Source organism: Condylostylus longicornis, unplaced genomic scaffold, assembly GCF_029603195.1.
Source record: "Condylostylus longicornis isolate FDR11 unplaced genomic scaffold, ASM2960319v2 ptg000003l, whole genome shotgun sequence".
NCBI lineage: Eukaryota > Metazoa > Arthropoda > Insecta > Diptera > Dolichopodidae > Condylostylus > Condylostylus longicornis.
Window position 1 is genome coordinate 472,180 of NW_026577972.1, and position 18,638 is coordinate 490,817.

General features: G+C 25.3%; 1 protein-coding gene across 18 annotated transcripts in view; it reads left to right on the top strand.

The window, feature by feature from the left end:
• The first annotated feature begins 4,090 nt into the window (after nt 1-4,090).
• The window catches only part of LOC129606639 (protein pangolin, isoforms A/H/I/S), a 220,703-nt gene continuing 206,155 nt past the window's right edge, over nt 4,091-18,638 (top strand). For 11 of the 18 annotated variants that reach the window (XM_055517197.1, XM_055517064.1, XM_055517056.1 and 8 more), the window contains exon 1: nt 6,576-6,745. The gene's annotated coding sequence lies outside the window, so the exon portion shown is untranslated. Of the gene's footprint in view, nt 4,360-5,726; nt 6,105-6,575; nt 6,746-18,638 lie in introns of those variants that run through there. The other 7 variants (XM_055517090.1, XM_055517122.1, XM_055517105.1 and 4 more) reach the window with 7 other exon arrangements.

An 18,638-nucleotide genomic window follows, 5' to 3' on the forward strand; every position in this document is an offset into this window, starting at 1 on the left:
TAAAAAAAAATAAAAAAATTCAACGTGTACAAAAAAATTTAAATATAAAAAATTAAAAATATAAAATAAATAAAATAAAAAAATAGAGTAAAAAGTAAAAAAAAAGGAAAATATATCAAAAAAAAATCCTACAAATTATATTTACGTACCTACAAATATATATACATATTATAAATATACATAAAAAAACGTGTGGATATTAAATAATTAAAAATATAAAATAAATAAATAAAATTAGAGAGTGTCAAAAATCTTTTTAAAAATAATTAAAAAAAAAAATTTAAAAAAAGTATGTTTTTTTTTATTTTTACTCTTTTTTCCCGTTATTCTCCTCTATTTATCCCGAAAATAATAATAACTTAGTTTGATAGTCCAGATGAAACCTTAAAAATTAGAGTTCAAAAAAAATGTTTTGAAATTTTTTATTGTATAAAACGTGTGATTTCTTATTGTGATATTAATATCTATTGTTGTTGATTTTGATTTGTTGTTGCTCCATCCCGCCACTCCATTCCTCCCGCCCGCACTCCTATCCCCCTTCGAACAGTGTTTTTTTTTTGTTATAACTTAAGTAAATGATTGGACTAAATCCGTTTACACTGGGTTTTACTAGCAAAAAATAATTTTCAATTCATGTGTTTGTTGCCGCCATAAATTTTCTAAAAAACTTGGGGGAGGGATGGGGTTATTTTAGGTTAATTTATAAAAATTGCAAAATTCAAAAACAAAAAAAATAAACAAAAAAAAAATTGAAATTAAATTAAATTGTAAACATGTAAATTAATTAATTTTGTAAACAATATTTACAAAAATTCTCCCCCTGGGCCCACCCCCACCCTTAAAATCTTTTACTATACCGTATATACGTACATATATATGAATATATTTTAAGGATTATATCCTAAAATAATATCTGCTTTAACATTATATCCGCTTAATGAAAATTATTAAGTGTTATTTTAAAGAAGAATTCTTTTAAAATAAAATATAGTTAGGAGGAGTGGAGGAGGAGAGGGTGCGAAAGAGTTTTAACGATATAAGAGAAGTGGAGAATCAAGCTGTATTTTAAAATTGAATTGTTTATATTATATTAATTAAAAAAAATTTTTTTTTAATATAATAAAAATATAGAGAAAATTAAAGGCAATAAGTAATAAATTTTGGCGACGGTGACGATAAAACTCTCAATCAGTCGTGTATGTCAATATGTTTGTTAGTTATTTGAAGCAGAAAAACAATATCTACGGCGATAATTCGTTGTTGGGAAAAGTTAAAAAAAAAAACAAAAAACTGTTGAAACTTTAATCAACAGAAGCTCCTTGTTATACTTCTGCCAACCGAAGAGCTTATATTATAAAATATATGCAGCTAAATAAGAAAAACTTATACAATTTTACAAAATGAAATTTTTTGTATATTAGATTGCGGCATTTTCGCACTCGTTTTACGGCATTTTATTAAATATTAATTTTAACATCATAATGTGTATTTTAACAAAAAAAAAATTCAATATAAAATCAAAAAGAATTATTAAAAAATTGTTTTAATAGAATATAGTGAAAATTTCAGTTGCTAGATTTTATAAATCAGTTGAGCAAATTTCAATTTCAATAGAATTTTTCAATGCATCATTCAAACGTATTCTTTATTTTTTCAGTGAATTTATAGATTTTATTCAAAAGTGCTGTTAAAGTTTTTAATTATTAATGAATATAAAATTTCAAATTTAAATTCAATTTGATTATGTTATGTGAAAATGTAGTCAAAATATACTGAATGGGAAAAAATCAAAAATAAAGTATAAATATATTGAATTTATTCCAAAAATTAACTAATTTTCGAATTGATGACTTGTGGTATAATTTTCTATAAAATAAAAATAATATTCAAATTTCCCGTCGCAACTTTTAATTCTATTTTATACCGCGGTATTCATATGTAGTACTAAAATGTACAATTTTCATTTATAACGCTAATAGCTGAAATTAAATTTTTGGAGCACTTGAATGAGATGTTATTAATTTATTTATACAATGTTGTATAATAAATATTATATAACTGATTATATTTACCCAATTTGCAATTTGATATTTAATAAATTTATAATTATATAATCAGTGATTTTAATTTTAATTATACTTTAAAAATATGATTAAAGCAATCACACTTGTATTTTATTATTAAATTTACGATATTGGACTATATTATACATATACCGGGCTGAAGTTGAAAACAGTACAATATAAATAATAGTGAAATATAGTGATACCAAAAAATGGTTGGTGAAACAACAAAATAACATTTTTGTTAATTAGTAATGAAATATTTGAATTCATTTAGCGATTATTATCTTATAAAATTGTAATTATTAAATTTGAATTCTATCTTAAGAGGTTGTAAATATTTCTAATTCTACTTAAATGAATATAACACTGAATATTTATAATTATTGATTATATATTATGAAAAATAAAGTTACATTTCGTTGCAAAATTTTTTGCATTTGCAAAACAAATTATGAAAAATATGTCGTGGGTTTAAATTAGGATCATTTTCTGAATTTAAATGATATCTCGAAATAAAGCTGTATTGAATTTAACAAAAAAAAAAGCACTTATAAAAAGTGGAAAAAGTTGAACTCAAAAAATAATAGTTGCAGTTTTCAAGATACAAGGAATGTTCGTTGGAGCAAAATATAATGTTTTGTATTTCAACTACAATTCAAGATAGAAAATTAACTATTTTGAGTTGCGATATTATTTTCAAGGGGCGAAATCATTATTGAAACGTCAAAATATGATTATTAAAAGTGTTATTTATATATGACTAATGTCAAATTGTTGAAAACTGTATATTATATGAAAAGTACCATATAAAGTCTTCTTTACTTCCTCCTTGGGAGGAATATGTAGATATCATAAAGTAAGGCATGCAATAGTTTTTGATATACATAGGTGACTAGCAGCCCATTTCTTTATTAATTTACTTCAAATTTCAATTTAATTTTAAAATAAATTTTTTATTTTATTCCAATATAATAAACTTAATCATATACAAATAACTATATACCATTACAAGTGTGCGGGTTTTTTTTTGAAAAATTTTACATTTATATATACAAAATTTATAAATATTCAACAAATTTTTGACATACAATATAATGAAGAGGGTTAAATGACGACGTACGCCCAAAAATATTTACAAAATTATTGTAATTATTTCCATATAATCTATTTTAGTACAAGCGTAGTGTTATATTTAATATTATGGTTTCATAATATTTCACTCACTATTCAGTATTCACTAACACTCAATCTATACCCTTCCCCCTCCTGCGACTTCCTTCCATCCATATACCGTTAATGTTATTCTTATATAATTGTAATACAATTGATTTATTTATTATATTGCAAATTAAAAAATTCATTAAATTTTTCTTTTTTAAAATCTATTTTTTTATAAAACTTGCTGCGCGCAATTTCTTCTTGCTCATATGGTGAATTATAATTTTTGAGTTAGAAATTGAAAAATACATCAAGAGCAAAAAAAATTATACATACGTACATGGTATATATTATGGATAAGACGGTAATTTTTGTGGTGTGTCGACGACAAAACAATATACAAAACACAAAACATGTTGGTTACAAAACAAAACCACCATATTAATGTCGTCATCGTGTGATAAATAATAACAAAATGCTCTTATATACATAAATGTACATAAATATATTTGAAATATTTTCTATATATATATATATATATATATATATATATATATATATATATTTAATTAAAAATATTAAAGTTGAAAATGAAAAAAAAATATAAATTGAATTAAAAAAGAATGCAAGTGTATTTTATTTAAATTTAATAAATTAAATATATAATTAAGAAAAAATTATTTAAAAAAAAATTTAAAAAAAATTAAACCCAATTTATGTGATATATTTAAAAATATATTTTTAATTAAGTAATAAAATGGTGAAATTTAAAAAAATTTAAGAAGATTGAGAGAAAATATTAAAGATAAAAGAAAAAAATAAAATTAATTAGATTTTAAGGTAAAAAATAATTATTATTATTTTTATTATGATAAAATTACAAACACAATTACATAAAAAAACTAAGGGGTTTTTAATTTTAAAAAAAATTCCCCAATATATTTAAATGGTGTAAAAAAAATAAAAAAATCAATATATTAAGTATGAGAAATAACGGCAATATTAATTATATTTCAAAATTCAAAAACATAAAGATTTCATTGCGCGAAAAAACACGAGCACACACCAAAAAAGAAAATATTTAAAGTAAAAAAATAATCAAAATTAAAAAAAAATTTCATTCAAAATAAGAAATGTATGTATGTATGTATATATGTATTATAAAAGTATTGAAGTGTCATTGACAGTAGGAATTCATACTCCCCCCTATCCCCCACCCCGTTTTTAATTTATCAAAATATGTAAAAGCCATTATTGTAAATCAATTTTTGATATACAATAGCTTCAGCTCATTTCATAGTTTCTGATTTGATGAAACAAAATAAAGCATTCTTAACGTATTTTTACGTTAACAAAAGTATTTAAAGTTCTTCTAAAAACGAGTTCTAACTTTAGTATTATATTGACATTAACTCAATACTAGATGCTAACTCAATACTAGTTCTGTTGTTTGCCATTTCTTAACTTAATCCTATGTCAAACCTGCGCTTTCTAGTCCTGTTCTTACAAATCTGCGACAAGCATTTCTGGGGTGACCGGGCTTTCTCGATTCTTGTAAATTTTAACTCTAACTTTATTCTGGCAATGTTACTTATATGTTTCCTTAAAGTGTGTCTAATCCACCACCACTTTTTTTTTAAACTTAGCACTAAATACTAATTTAGTACTACTACAGATACATAAAAGAGTGTGTACATATTTCTTAAAAACTGTTTAAAATGTAAAAAATAATGCGCTCTTTTAAAATATTATAGAAGTGCAATACTAGGTTTTTTTCTGAAAACTGTATACAACTGCAACTTCAAGACATTTCACACAATTTTTAATAATTAATAAACACAAGATAGAGAAAAAAGATATTTTTTATAGAATTAAAAAATTTTTAAACTTTACTTCCATTTATATTATGTGTAAGACAAATTTGTACATAATATGTGACCACTTGTACATATGTAAGACAAATATTTTAATGATTTATAGGTACTAGATCTGCATTATCAAAAAAAAAAAAATAACTTAGATAAAGATATGCAAAAACTTTTGACTGCTACATATACAAAACAAACGATAAGTTTTTGCGCAGTTGACTTTTTGCATGATTTGAGGGTCAATCACTGAAAAAAAAATTCTTTCAGCTTGAAGTTAGAATAACTTTAAGCTTTAAATATATAGTTTAAAACATTGAATAAAAGTAATGGTACACCATTAATTAACAAACAAGAGCGTTGAAGGGGTCAAAGCGTACCAATATTTCTTCAAAAAGCCGCAGTTGGGTCACGCTTTCACCTGATCTATATACGAGTATGTATTTGATGGTGATCGATTAGAGTTGACGATTTGAAAAATTTTGTACTAAAAATAAATGTACATAAATATATTTATATATTTATACGTATAATATACATATATATAAATATATATATACATGCATACATTTTTATTTATTTATGAATAAATATATGTAAACGTACATAATATATGGATACATTATATTTAAAACAGGATGTTGTTGGTTCTTAATTTTGAATACAAAAATATTTCACTAATTAAATTTTATTACCACAAATATTAATAAAATTATTGTATTATATAAAAAGTGATGAATTGGATTGCATAAAAAACATGAAAAGAAGAAAGAATGAAAGAGGGTCAGATTCCCCTAACATATACATATATACTTAACATAAACCTAATTAACAAAGATTTCAATTTCAAATCAAGTTGTGAAAGGAAAATTTATTAGAGGAATCAAAATAAATTTAAAAAAATTAATTTTGTACACCCCTGAAAATTGCGTTTTAAGTGTTTGTATTTCTCGTTAAGAGCTGTTAAAACAATTTGAAAAACTTAATTATAGACACGAATAATTTGTATGAATTGGTTTGTGTTCATAATAATAATTCAAACTTTTTACGATAATTATCACTATCCCTTCACAATTATCACTATTTGATACTCAAAATAAGTCGCATTATTCCGAAATATCGATTACATTATCGGGCTTCCTTAACATGTCTTTATGTATGGTTTATTATTTTTATGTAGTTAAATATCGATATTTTATCGTAAACCCGCTTATGGTAAATTTTACTTTTTTTTATGTATGTGCCATTACATTTTAATCACTTTTTATTATATTTTCATATTCATACTCGTATATAATATTTATATGTTAATACTCAGTACTTTAATTTACACAATAAATAAAACATGTATCTCTTATATATACAAATATATATATATATATATATATATATATATATATATATATGTAAATATATATATATATATATAGTAATACATATGTATATACATATATACATGAAAATCTAATAATGAAAAATCATAAAGTAAAAAATGGATTTAATATCAAAAATTTTGTCTTCAATCAACATTTTTTTCAAACTAAATTTCTTCAATCAACATTAATATCGTAAAAAATAAATTGGATATTCAACTACTTATATATATATATATATATATAAATAAAGAGAGAAAGGAGCAGGAGCAAAAGTAAAATCGTAATTAAACTTTCTTTTCTACTTTAAATTAAATGTTATATAATTATATACTTTAACATATGTATACAGTCAAATCCTATATAACACGAACTCCCATCGTAAACCGAAATTTTCCTTAATATGAAAATTCGTTTTTATGTCATTTTGATGATTGCTGCTTTTTTAAGACGATAAGTAAATTTGTTTTGTATATAAATTCTCTTTAAACAGTCTAAACAACGAATATATCTGAAAAGGTTTCGATGATCTTGTCATAAGATTTTATATTGGTGTTTTCAGTATAATATCAAAGGAAACAAACCACTTTACCGAGAAATTTGTTATTTTAAATTTTACACGAGTTACACATTTTTTCTTTATTTTATTTTTTTATCATTTAGAAATTAAATGAAATGAAAATTATCTATTCGGTAATTTTATTTTTGATACACACCTTTGCCGCGAATTTTATATCTAAAACGAACTTCATATATAGTTTTTTGGTATAAATGATGCGATTCGTGTAAAAGAGTTCCGACTGTATATATATATATTACATTAAGAGTTTATGTTAATGTAGTATTTAGTTTATGTAGTATATTTTTTTTTTATTAAAATAAATTATAAAATGGAAAAATAAAAAATTAAACTGATTTTTTGCATGATTTTTAAATAAACAGGCCTTTTTTCTTTAATATTGCTTGATTTTAATTTTATATATGAACATGTTGTATAGACTTATATATATTTTGATTGACGCCATCAGTGTACTTCCGACTCTCTATATATATGATGAAGATAACAGGATCTATTACATTCTTCGCTTCTTCCCATCGCTTCTCTGACAATTAAGTTAGCATTTAAAGTAATTCTTTCAGTAATGAGATTACAAAATGTAAATAATAAAATGTAATTATTATAGTAGATCTGCCATTCTGCCTCCCATTGCCCTTTTTCTCAATTAAGTTCAAGTATTTTGTTGTTACCTTGTAGTATTTATTTTAATTTTAACTTCTTTGATACGAAGCTAGTTATCAGAAATTGATTTCTAAAAATCTCTACGAATCCTTTAATCAGGTGCATAGAAATCTTGACGTATTATTTTTTGTTTTAAGTAATCATGTACAAGTTGCATATCCGGAATTGCAAAACCTTCCATTAAAAAAAAATCACTGACACCTGCAAAAATGAAGAGTTGAAGTAGACTGTCTTTTGCATATCCATACAATCTTTACAATGTTTCGAATCGAACAAAAGGAGTGAACTTTAAACATTCCAAAATTTTTTGAAGACGTTGTTTATACCCCAGCTTCCTAAACAGCAACCTTTTTTAAGTATATGTTTATCCAAGAAATTAATTTGGATATGAAATGCCGCAACAGGATTATCTTCAAAATCGCGTAAAAAGAAACCTTACTGTATATATGTACAAGCATATGTACATAAGTATACAGTTTTATGTATTAAAATGATTCAATTTCGATAAGTAACATATAAATATTTTATTTATTTGCGATATTTAATTAATTTTTTAAATTAATATTCCCGCCCGCCTTCTCCACTCTCTACCCTCCCTTCACCATCTTTTCGATTTACACCATATTATTTACTTTCATATTTTCATTAATAATTATTATATAATATGCGTACACTACACGATCTATAAATAAGGTCATATGTATGTATATTTAAATATGTTTACATATATATACATATATACATTTAGATTATAAATGCCTATATAAATATACGTACATATTAAAATAATTCTAGGTATAAATTTTTTTTTTCAAAATTTTATTTTATATTCAGACATTTTTTATTTGGTTGTTTTGTTCTTGTTTCGCTTTAGCCTTGAAAATATGATGATAACCCACAAAAATTTACGGAAAAAGAAAGGAGCAGCAAAAAAAAAACGAAAAAATAAGAAATGAAATCAAAGCAAAAAAAAATAAATAAATTTTTGCACTTACATGAGAGCAAAATGGCAATAAATTTATAAAAACATATTTACATATACACATATATATAAAATTATTTATGTGTGTACATACAGACATACAAAAAATCTATTAATTTATTTATATATTCATTTATTTATATTTATTCGGTTCTTTTGTGTTGTTGTGTTCGGTGTGTGCTTTTTGTACAAATTTTTGAAGATGTTAAAATTTTGATTAAATTTACGGTTACTTTTTTTTGTTTTCTATTTTGTCTCTATATTACCGTTGCTCTGTTTTTGTTTATATTTTTCTTAAATAACTGTTATTTCTCTTGCCTTTTTTTGTTTTGTTGATTTTATTTATAATTTTTTTGTTTTGTTTGTGTCTCTTGTACTGTTTGTGTTTTGTTGTTGTTTGTTCTGTTTTAATTTAATTTTTTCTTTTTCCTTGTTTATTCCCTTATTTTATTTTTGCTGTTTTTTTTATTGTTTTCTATCTTTTCTCTGTGTTTTCTCATTTTCTAAACAATTTTTTTTTATTATTTTATACTTTATTTTTTTTTGTTTTTATTCTAATTTACACTATTGTCACTTGTCGTCTTCTCATACGTTTTTTTATACCCTGCACCTTCATTAAGGGAATACATATTAACTTTGGTATGGAGTTTGTAACCACTTGAATTAAGTCACCTACGGTGTGGAGATGTATTTTTGTAAATTTTTGCTCAGCGTAAAATTTTACCTTGATTTAGACATCCTTCGTCCGTCTGAATTCAGGATAACTAAAAATTTAATAAAACAAACGGTATCAAAAATTTCACAAGTTCTTTCTTTTTTGCAAAGAACGGACCCCATTGTAATTGGACTCATTCGGATAATGGGTGGTTCGGGCAACTGCCACACAACTCAAAGCGGTTATTTTAAGGAACTTATTATGATCGGCGAAGCGAATGAAATTTTTGGGGAATATAAATTTGTGGTATTAGAATTAGCGAATTCGCCTTAATTTTAGGTGAATGAGCTGTGAAATCTGTCAAATGAAAATTCTGCGTGATAAGCTTGACGAATGAAACCAAAAATCAAAATACATAACTGTTTCTTTTGTATTTGACATTATAGCATTTATAGTGATATAATGGAAAAATCTAAACTATCTGTAAATTAAGTTTACAAAATTCTACAAATTATTGTAAAAAATATTGAAATAACTTAAGCATGAAAAAAACGAATCAAATGCAGTTCGAGCATTTAATTGAATTAATGGAGAACAACCCCTACGTTGCTTAAAAGAAAAGAAAATTCAATTGTTTTTACAAAAAAGCAAAAACAATGTACATATGTGTGGTGTTAACCTCATTATTTTCCCTATGTTTTTGGATGTCTTGCGGTAGCTTTGAATCTGGTGAATGAAAGCATTCGCCAATCATAATTTGAAATGTCATACGATTTGCTTCGCCGATCTTAATAAGGATATAAATATTTCAAAAATTAATAGAGATATTAATATTTAATTTTGCAAAAGTCTGTCCAATTATATTTTATGTATGTTGATGAATTTTAATGGAATTACTGCACTGGTTCGGATAATTTCCATACAACTTTAAAAACTAATACATATTAAATATTTAATGAAAGAACAAATCTAGCTGCATGAAATGTGGCAAGAGTGTGTTTAATTATAGGGGCCCAGAATATTCCTTCAAGTTTTTGTATAATGGCTCGGAAGGATAACTGTCACACAACTATAAAAGCTAATTCAAAATATTTCAAAAACAAGTTTTTATGCTCAAATTCAAATATTTCAAAAACAAGTTTTTATGCTCAAGATGCAGGGTATACTTTAGTCGGTTTAGATCGACTGAAATGTTCTTAACTTGTTTTCTTTAATTTAGTTTCGTGTTATCCCTTTTAATTTTTTACATTTATTTTACACCAAAAATGTTGTTAATAAATTTAAAAAAGAGACATACAAAAATAAGAGAATCGAATAAAATATGAGGGAATTTAATTTATGACTTACTTGTATTAAGCAATTATTGTAATGTGTGACAATATGGTAAAGAGCTTTTTAAGCCAACCAAAAGTTATACAAAAATCGTGACTTTTATCCGGAATATGTCCTTGACATCGGGAAACTAGACGATTTTTCTCTAGTTCTTCAAATCTTTCATAATTCAATACAATTGAGTTTTTAATTTGGACAATTATTAACGGTTGAGAGGGAGGAGGGAGAATTAGGGATTATTCGATTTTATAGTGAAAAAAACGTACATTAAAATAAAGTAAGTAATTTAACGCTGTCATTATCATTAATGGCTTTTTCTTGGGATTTCTACAAATTATACTTGATTATATTTCACTTGATACTTAACTTGATTAACAGACTTCACTTGATCATACAGTTTTGCATTAATTGAATTTTCTTTTACACATACATATATATACATGTACTCTGTATATGTGTGTATATATATATATATATATATGTGACATGTGTGACTAATAACATAACATGTTCGTCATATCCAAGAGCACCATTGTATAATTTAGAAGGTATATTGGTACTTGATTTCATGTTGCTTGTCAATACACACAAAATTTTAAGTTTTTTGAAGCTGATTTAGGGTGACTTCTGATTTCATAAATAATTGGCGAAACTCGATAGCCAATTTCTATATATCCTAGATTAAAACAAGATGTTAGTATACAGATAGAATAACAGACATGCAGACGACAAGGCTATGAATGGTATGATTAAAATAAACTCTGATGAATAAATAGTTCTCAGGAACTCTCTGACCAAAAAAACCTCCATATTATTCCTAAAAATTAGCTTCGTTTGTGAATCCTTCGTTATAACAAAGCCGTCGCTGGGCAACAACAAACAAAATGAAACTACCATTTCGATTGGATTTCTAATATTCTCGTATGTACGTAGTTCTGTTTATGGTAACTTTCTTACAAGAATAGCTTAACATTTTGCTGACATAATAGCAATACTTTTAAAAACACACTCTTCTATAATAATTGCACATATTATAGAGTACACTATGTTGGGAGCTATATATTTAAAAATGCGACACACATCTTATATATTAAGAAAGTTTTGCGTTTCCGTTCAGAGTTTTGACATTTTCTATAAGAGAATAATCTCGCTTATATTCTCAAATTCCTAAATTTTAATTATTCTTCCTATATCTCTTCCTTTCTACTTGTCGTCATCATAATTTATTTTTATTGCATTGATATCTCACTAGAAGAATATTATCAAATATATTATTTTCTAGAAAGTGCTATTAAAACATACACATGCAATTAAATAACATATTTTATTTATATAATGTATATATAATCGCCCATGTTCCAGAATTCTCAAAATGAGAATATGAAAAAATAGGAAAAATTTTTCATATTTAAAAATTAAATTATGGAAAGTAAACAATAGTGTTCCACGATTCTCTTTTTAGAGAATTGGAACGGCATAATATTAACTTTTTTTTATTTCGAATGTCATTGAAATATTAAAGTTTAACGAGTTTATTTTAATTTTGTTTATCATTTTAAAATGTTCTCCTATTGAAGTTACTTTATTTAAAATATGTACTTAAAATACATAAAATCAGGAAGATCTAAACATTTGCATTTTCCAAAAATTTGTTGAAAAAAGGTGCCTATTTGTTTAATTTTGTCCGTCAGTCCGTGGACATTGTTACAAAACTTCTACATCCTTTAAGATAGAAAGCCGAAATTTCATACGTACAAGGATCTTTATACATTCTACGAAATTTATTTCCGTAGAAGAAAACTTTTACCTACCTTCTCCTCTTTAGAAATTATAGCCCTCCAAAACTTAAAAATGCCAATTTTTCGACTATTTGAAAAAAAAAAACACTTTTAGGGGTTTAAACCATAAGCACTTTTCAATTTTTGCAAATGCAAAATATTAGTGCCTGGCTTCTTCTACCGCCGCCTACCGTATTTGAACTTTACAAAAACAATAATGGCCTTTAAATTTTTCAGTTATCTAAAATCCGTTTTTCCCAAATTTTTAATATCATTTCTCTTCTAGACCTCAGGTTGCAGTAGTCTGAAATTTTAGCAGTTTTTAGACACTAGTAAATAGTTCGGTTTTTTCCACCTCCACTCCCTTTCAAGTTATCAGTTTCGGATTTTGTAAAATTCGCCACCGTATATTTCCAAAACTGTGAGCTTTTTCAAATTTCTATAACTGAAGAAAGCTAACGGCAAATTCCACGCCATTAAAAAATATAATTTTTTTTTCTTAACTCATGCAATTAACCCTTAAATTTGAGCATTAAGTTAACGCCTTTTTCAATTTTTGTTTTATTTCAAAGATTGTATACAGTCCTCATCCTGAATGTATGCAATCTTTGAAATATATTTGTATATGAATGAAAGTAATTTTAACAATGTAGTAATAGCTAGATTGTTTTTCAAAGCAATACTTTCACTAGTTAAAGGAAAAATACTACATTGCAAAGCATTTGTTTGGTCCAACTTTATTTATTTTTCACTCTTTTAATTCCTTTATTAAATAGTAAGAAAACAGTATGCATTTTTATGTTTCTTTTAATTAATTAAATTCATAATGCAAACCTTATAAAACTTTTCAAATGTGTGACGTTATGTGTTTTGATAATCAGCCTCGTTTCATTTGCAAACCTATCGCACTAGTACTTCACACTATTACTTTCCAAAAATATTTTACTGCGCATTATTTATTGAACATTATAGTATTTTTTGGACTAAAAGTTAGTGACAGTTAATTAAACTTTCGGAATAGAATAAGTGTTACATCAGTGCATATTTGCATAACATTTGTATGTCAAAATTATTGTGACAGTGCCGAAAAAAACTTTTACTTTAGCATTATTCGGCTATATTTGTGAAGGTTAAAGCAATATTGAATTACTCATGTTGTTTTTTTCTCTAAATATTCACTTTTTTTCTTAAAATATTTCTTTAACTTTTTTATTTACTTTGACTTGTTTATTTACTTTAAATTTTGTGCGAAGCGCGATCATCTAGTGTTGATTTAACAACACAAAATTTTTGACAGATAATCTAGTGCGAAGTGCGGTGAGCTCCGGACACACTAAATACTGTTCAGAGTTTGCGGAAAAATAAATATTACAGTAAACTAGATTTTAGTGCGAAGTGCGATAGGTTCGAAAACATTCTAAATTTTGAATTTCGAAAGTGGAATCGAAACATTCAAATTCAGGAGAATTTTGGAAAACTATAGATTTGCATTCTGGAGAATGTAAAATTTCAATTTTGTTGTTTCTTTCATTTACTAGAACATGGGTGAATGTAGTTGTTATCATCGTATAACGTTACCCTAAGTTTCCATTATATCGTACCTTAACAAAATATTGAAAATATATGAAAAAAATCGAAAATTACGCGCCAAAAAATTCAATGCGAAAATGAACTATGAAAATGTGATATAACTTATTCGTATATTCTACAGGCGTGTATTAACGAATTACAAGAAAAACTGTGAAACTATTATTATTGTCATTTTATAAAATACAACAGTTACAATTTCGGGGCGACAATATTGTATGTTTGTATGTTTAATTAATTACTAATTTATATTATTTATAAATATATAATATAAAAATCTAAATCTATTCCGTCATCACGTGATTTCAATATTAAAATGATATAAATATATATGTATATATGTATGAATTTACATTTTGTACAAATGGATAATTAATTTAAAATATTTATACACCTAAAAACTTAATTGAAGTGGTTAAATTATTAAATATTAATGTAATTTAGTGTATATGTGACACTCTTCTTACCATATATTATGTTTGAGAATCCTTTCCTCTTTTACCTCTTCTACTACTTTATTATTCATTCGGCCATTCATTAAATCATCTCTCTTGTCATCTTCTATCCTCCCACTCTTCTCTTTATTTTCATATTATCGTCATTTTGTCAACAAAATTTTTCATTTTCTCAAAATTACCTCAGCAAAAAAAATGTGTATTTTTTCACAAATTTAATTTTTCCCCTGCTGCATTTGATTTGCGATCTCTCTTTTTACAATATATATATATATATATATATATATATACATATATATAGATATAAAAACAAACATAATTTCTAAAATAACTATTCAACCAAGGATAACGATGTTTAAAACAACAACAACAAACAAGGAAAAATTAAAAATTTTATAAATAAAAACACAAAATTTTTCTCTTTTTTGCTTTCCTTTTGTATCCGTTTTAGACGCCATTTCTAAGTTGGACAAATCGAATCGTTGCTAAAATATAAATAAATATGGCTTATATACTTACCTTTGTATATGTATATATATATATATATATATATATATATATATATGTACTCATAAATATATATATAATATTTTATGTACTCATATTTATTGAAAGAAGGGTGAGTTTTTATATTCAGAATAGAGTGAGGGAATGGAGTGGGGTGGAAGAGAGTAAGGGAAGGATGAGGGTGGAAGGGCACAAATAAAAATTAAAAAAAATGAGAACAAAAAAATTCAAATGTGAAAAAGAAAACTTTAAAGTTAAAAAAAACGACGAGAATTGTTATATAAACAAAAGAGGAAAAAAATCGAATTCATATATAAAGGGAAAAGAGACAAAACAAAATAGAAAAGGAAAAGCTATAAAGAAAATTTTTCGATTATTCTACATAATATATTGAGAGAAATCCTAGATAGATAGAGAGAGAGAGAGCGAGAAATAAACGGGGAGAATTGGAGATAGAAAGATAAGAAAATGCAAATGATAAAAAAAGGGTGAACTTTCAAGAAAAAAAAGAAAAAACAAGAAAAAAAACAATACATGCACAAACATTATACGTTAAATATGTATATATGCAAGAAATTATGAATATATCTATATGTATATACTCAAAAAAACGTGTAACGAGAGTGTTGTAGACACCCCTCTTGATTTTTTTTTCTTTTTCAAAATTATTTATCGTGTATGAGCATTATACTACTAGACTAGATAATAAATAAGATATTCTACAAATAAGAAAGAATTAAATCTACACAAGTTTAACAAGTCTACAAAAGGGGGGGGCTAATTCTGAGATTCAATTCGAATTTCAAACCTAATACGAGTATAATAATTATCGTAAGAAAGTTCAATATTCTTGAATACGTAAATTCTAAAATCTTTTAAGATAATAGTTCGGCTCACACAACTCTTCCGACGAACAAAATGCCGACATTCGTAATCAAGGACCTTAGGCAATAGTGTGCACATGTGTGTATGTCACCAAAGATTGTTGTTTATTTTTTGGGAAACATATATCAGCACCCTGTACTTATAATTCCATGATTATATAAACATGATAGTATAAAATAAATACATAATTATGTATGTATGTATAGTGTATACGAGTATATTTATGTTATGTATATAATTATAACTAGGATTCGTGTTGAATATATACGTAGGATGATGAATGCTTAGAAATTATTAAATGAATACATATATGAATACATAGATGTACGGGGGGGTTTTATAAAAACAAGATGAGGAAGGACAAAAACACAAAAGAAAAAAAAGAAAATTAAAGAAGAAGAACAAGAGAAGAGGCAGGAAAAGAAAAATATTTTTTTCATCTTATGTGCTTAAATGTTGAATTATAACTTGCGAGTTACGTGTATATTATATGTGTGCGTGTGTGTGTGTTTATGCGCGTGCATGCAATTAACTAATGCTCTTTTCTTCTTCTTCACTGCACTTCCCAATAACCATACACATATAATTCAGTTTTATTTTGTAGATGCATATTTATATATTATTTTTAGTAGACTATTAAAAACTATTATATTTCAATTTACAAAATAAAATGCAATTGTTATATATATATCAACACACACGCACATAATTTAAACATATTCATTACACAATAGTTGTTTTTCTTCTTCTTATTCTTTTGCATACTATTTCTATTCTTCTGTCTTAACAAAACATTTTTAGTTTATTTTTAGCACTTTTCCATAAAAATTTTGAAAAAAAGTGCTTATTAATTTCACTCTGTCCATCAGTCCGTCAGTCCGCCTGTGGACATGTTTACGAAACTTCTACACCGTTAAAGATAGAAAACTGAAATTTAATACGTACACAGATCTTTACTAGAAACTTATTTCCGTAGAAATAAGCATTTTTCAAATCCTGCGAACGTAGAACGACAGTGGCTGATTTCTTTTATCGCGGCATACCATATTTGAACTTTAAAAAAACGAAATAGCCATTAAAATTTACCGTTATTTAAAATCACTTTCCAAATTTTTTATTTCTTCTAGATCTAAGGCTGCAGGACTCTGAAATTCCAGCAACTTTTATATACTAATAAATATTTCACTTTGTTAGAAAAAAATTTTTTTTCTTAATTCATGTAATTAACCCTTAAATTTGAGCATTATGTTAACGCCTTTTTCAATTTTATTTCAAAGATTGTATACAGTCCTCATCCTAAATGTATGCAATCTTTGAAATATATTCGTATATGAATGAAAGTTGTTTTAATAATGTAGTAGATACATAGATTGTTTTTAAAAGCACAATTTTCACTTGTTGAAATAAAAAGTGCTACATTATAAACCATTGGTTTGTCCCAACTTTATTTGTTTTTGTTTCCACGTTCTTCCTTTTTTTCTTATTTTTTGTTTTTTTTTTGTATTACTAAAATTATTACTAAAATTCTCTTCACTTCTTTTTTTTCACAAATTATATGTATTTTTGAATGTATAATGTTGACACATGTACAAAATATATGCATATATCAATTTTGTTTTTATCGACCCAAAATACATATATATATACTTACTTACATACATAATGTACTATTTTGAATATTTTAGGGCAAAAACACAAATATATAATATAATAATATGTTCGTAGACACACATACCCAAACAAACATTTACATGTATTGTGTAAATGTGTATGGGTTAGGGCTAAAAAATTTATTATATTGTATATATCTATTATATAAACACTTACATAAATGTAAATAGACACACAAATACCTTCAAAATATAAATCATAAATATTGTGTAGTCAGCGACATCTATAATTTTTTATATAAACAAAAAAAAAAGGTCCTTTTGTTTTTCCTTTTTTTTTGTTAATTTTAATTTTAAAAATGTGCGAATCTTGTACATAATTACATATAAATATTTACTCATACAAAATATACGTATACAAACATATACATATAACGCTTGTTGAGAATAATATGGTCTATTTCCAAAATATTAATATTTTTGTTGAAATGTTCAATCCTGTCCGAAATAATATTGTCGATAGATTTGCAAAAATTCGATTTTATAATTTACATATGTTAATTAATTATTAATTTTTTCGTTTACTGTTCTATTGTACACTTACTCGTAGATGAATTGCCATTACTTGTGTTGTATTTCTTGTCCTTTTCTTACTATAACAATTTCTTAATATTAAAATTATTTTTTGAAGCTCTTGATTTTTCACTCGTACTTTGCAAAACAACATATTGCACGTGTTTTTATGATTTCATTATTATACGTTATTCTGCTGGTTCCTTCTACGATTTTTGCAGAAATGATATATTCACAGAAAAACATCTCGTTCTTAAAACGGACTAGAATTTATCATTATTTTAGAGAAAGGTAGAGAAAAGGAAGGAGGGAGAGGATAGAAACCTAAAAGAAACCTAAGGGGGTTTGAAAAGCCAGGAAGGAAGAGGAAGCGAGGTAAATGAAGCGAAGAAGGATGATAGGGGAGCTGAGGTGGTGGGGAGTTTATTTTTTTAATAATTTAATTTCATAACATCCAAAACACTGCCAAGCTTGAAAAATTTTGTTAAAGGGTTTGTTAATGCAAAAGGACGTTTCTTCCTTTTTCCTTCCAAGTTAAAATACTGCTTTCAAAAACAATAGATTGTTTAAGA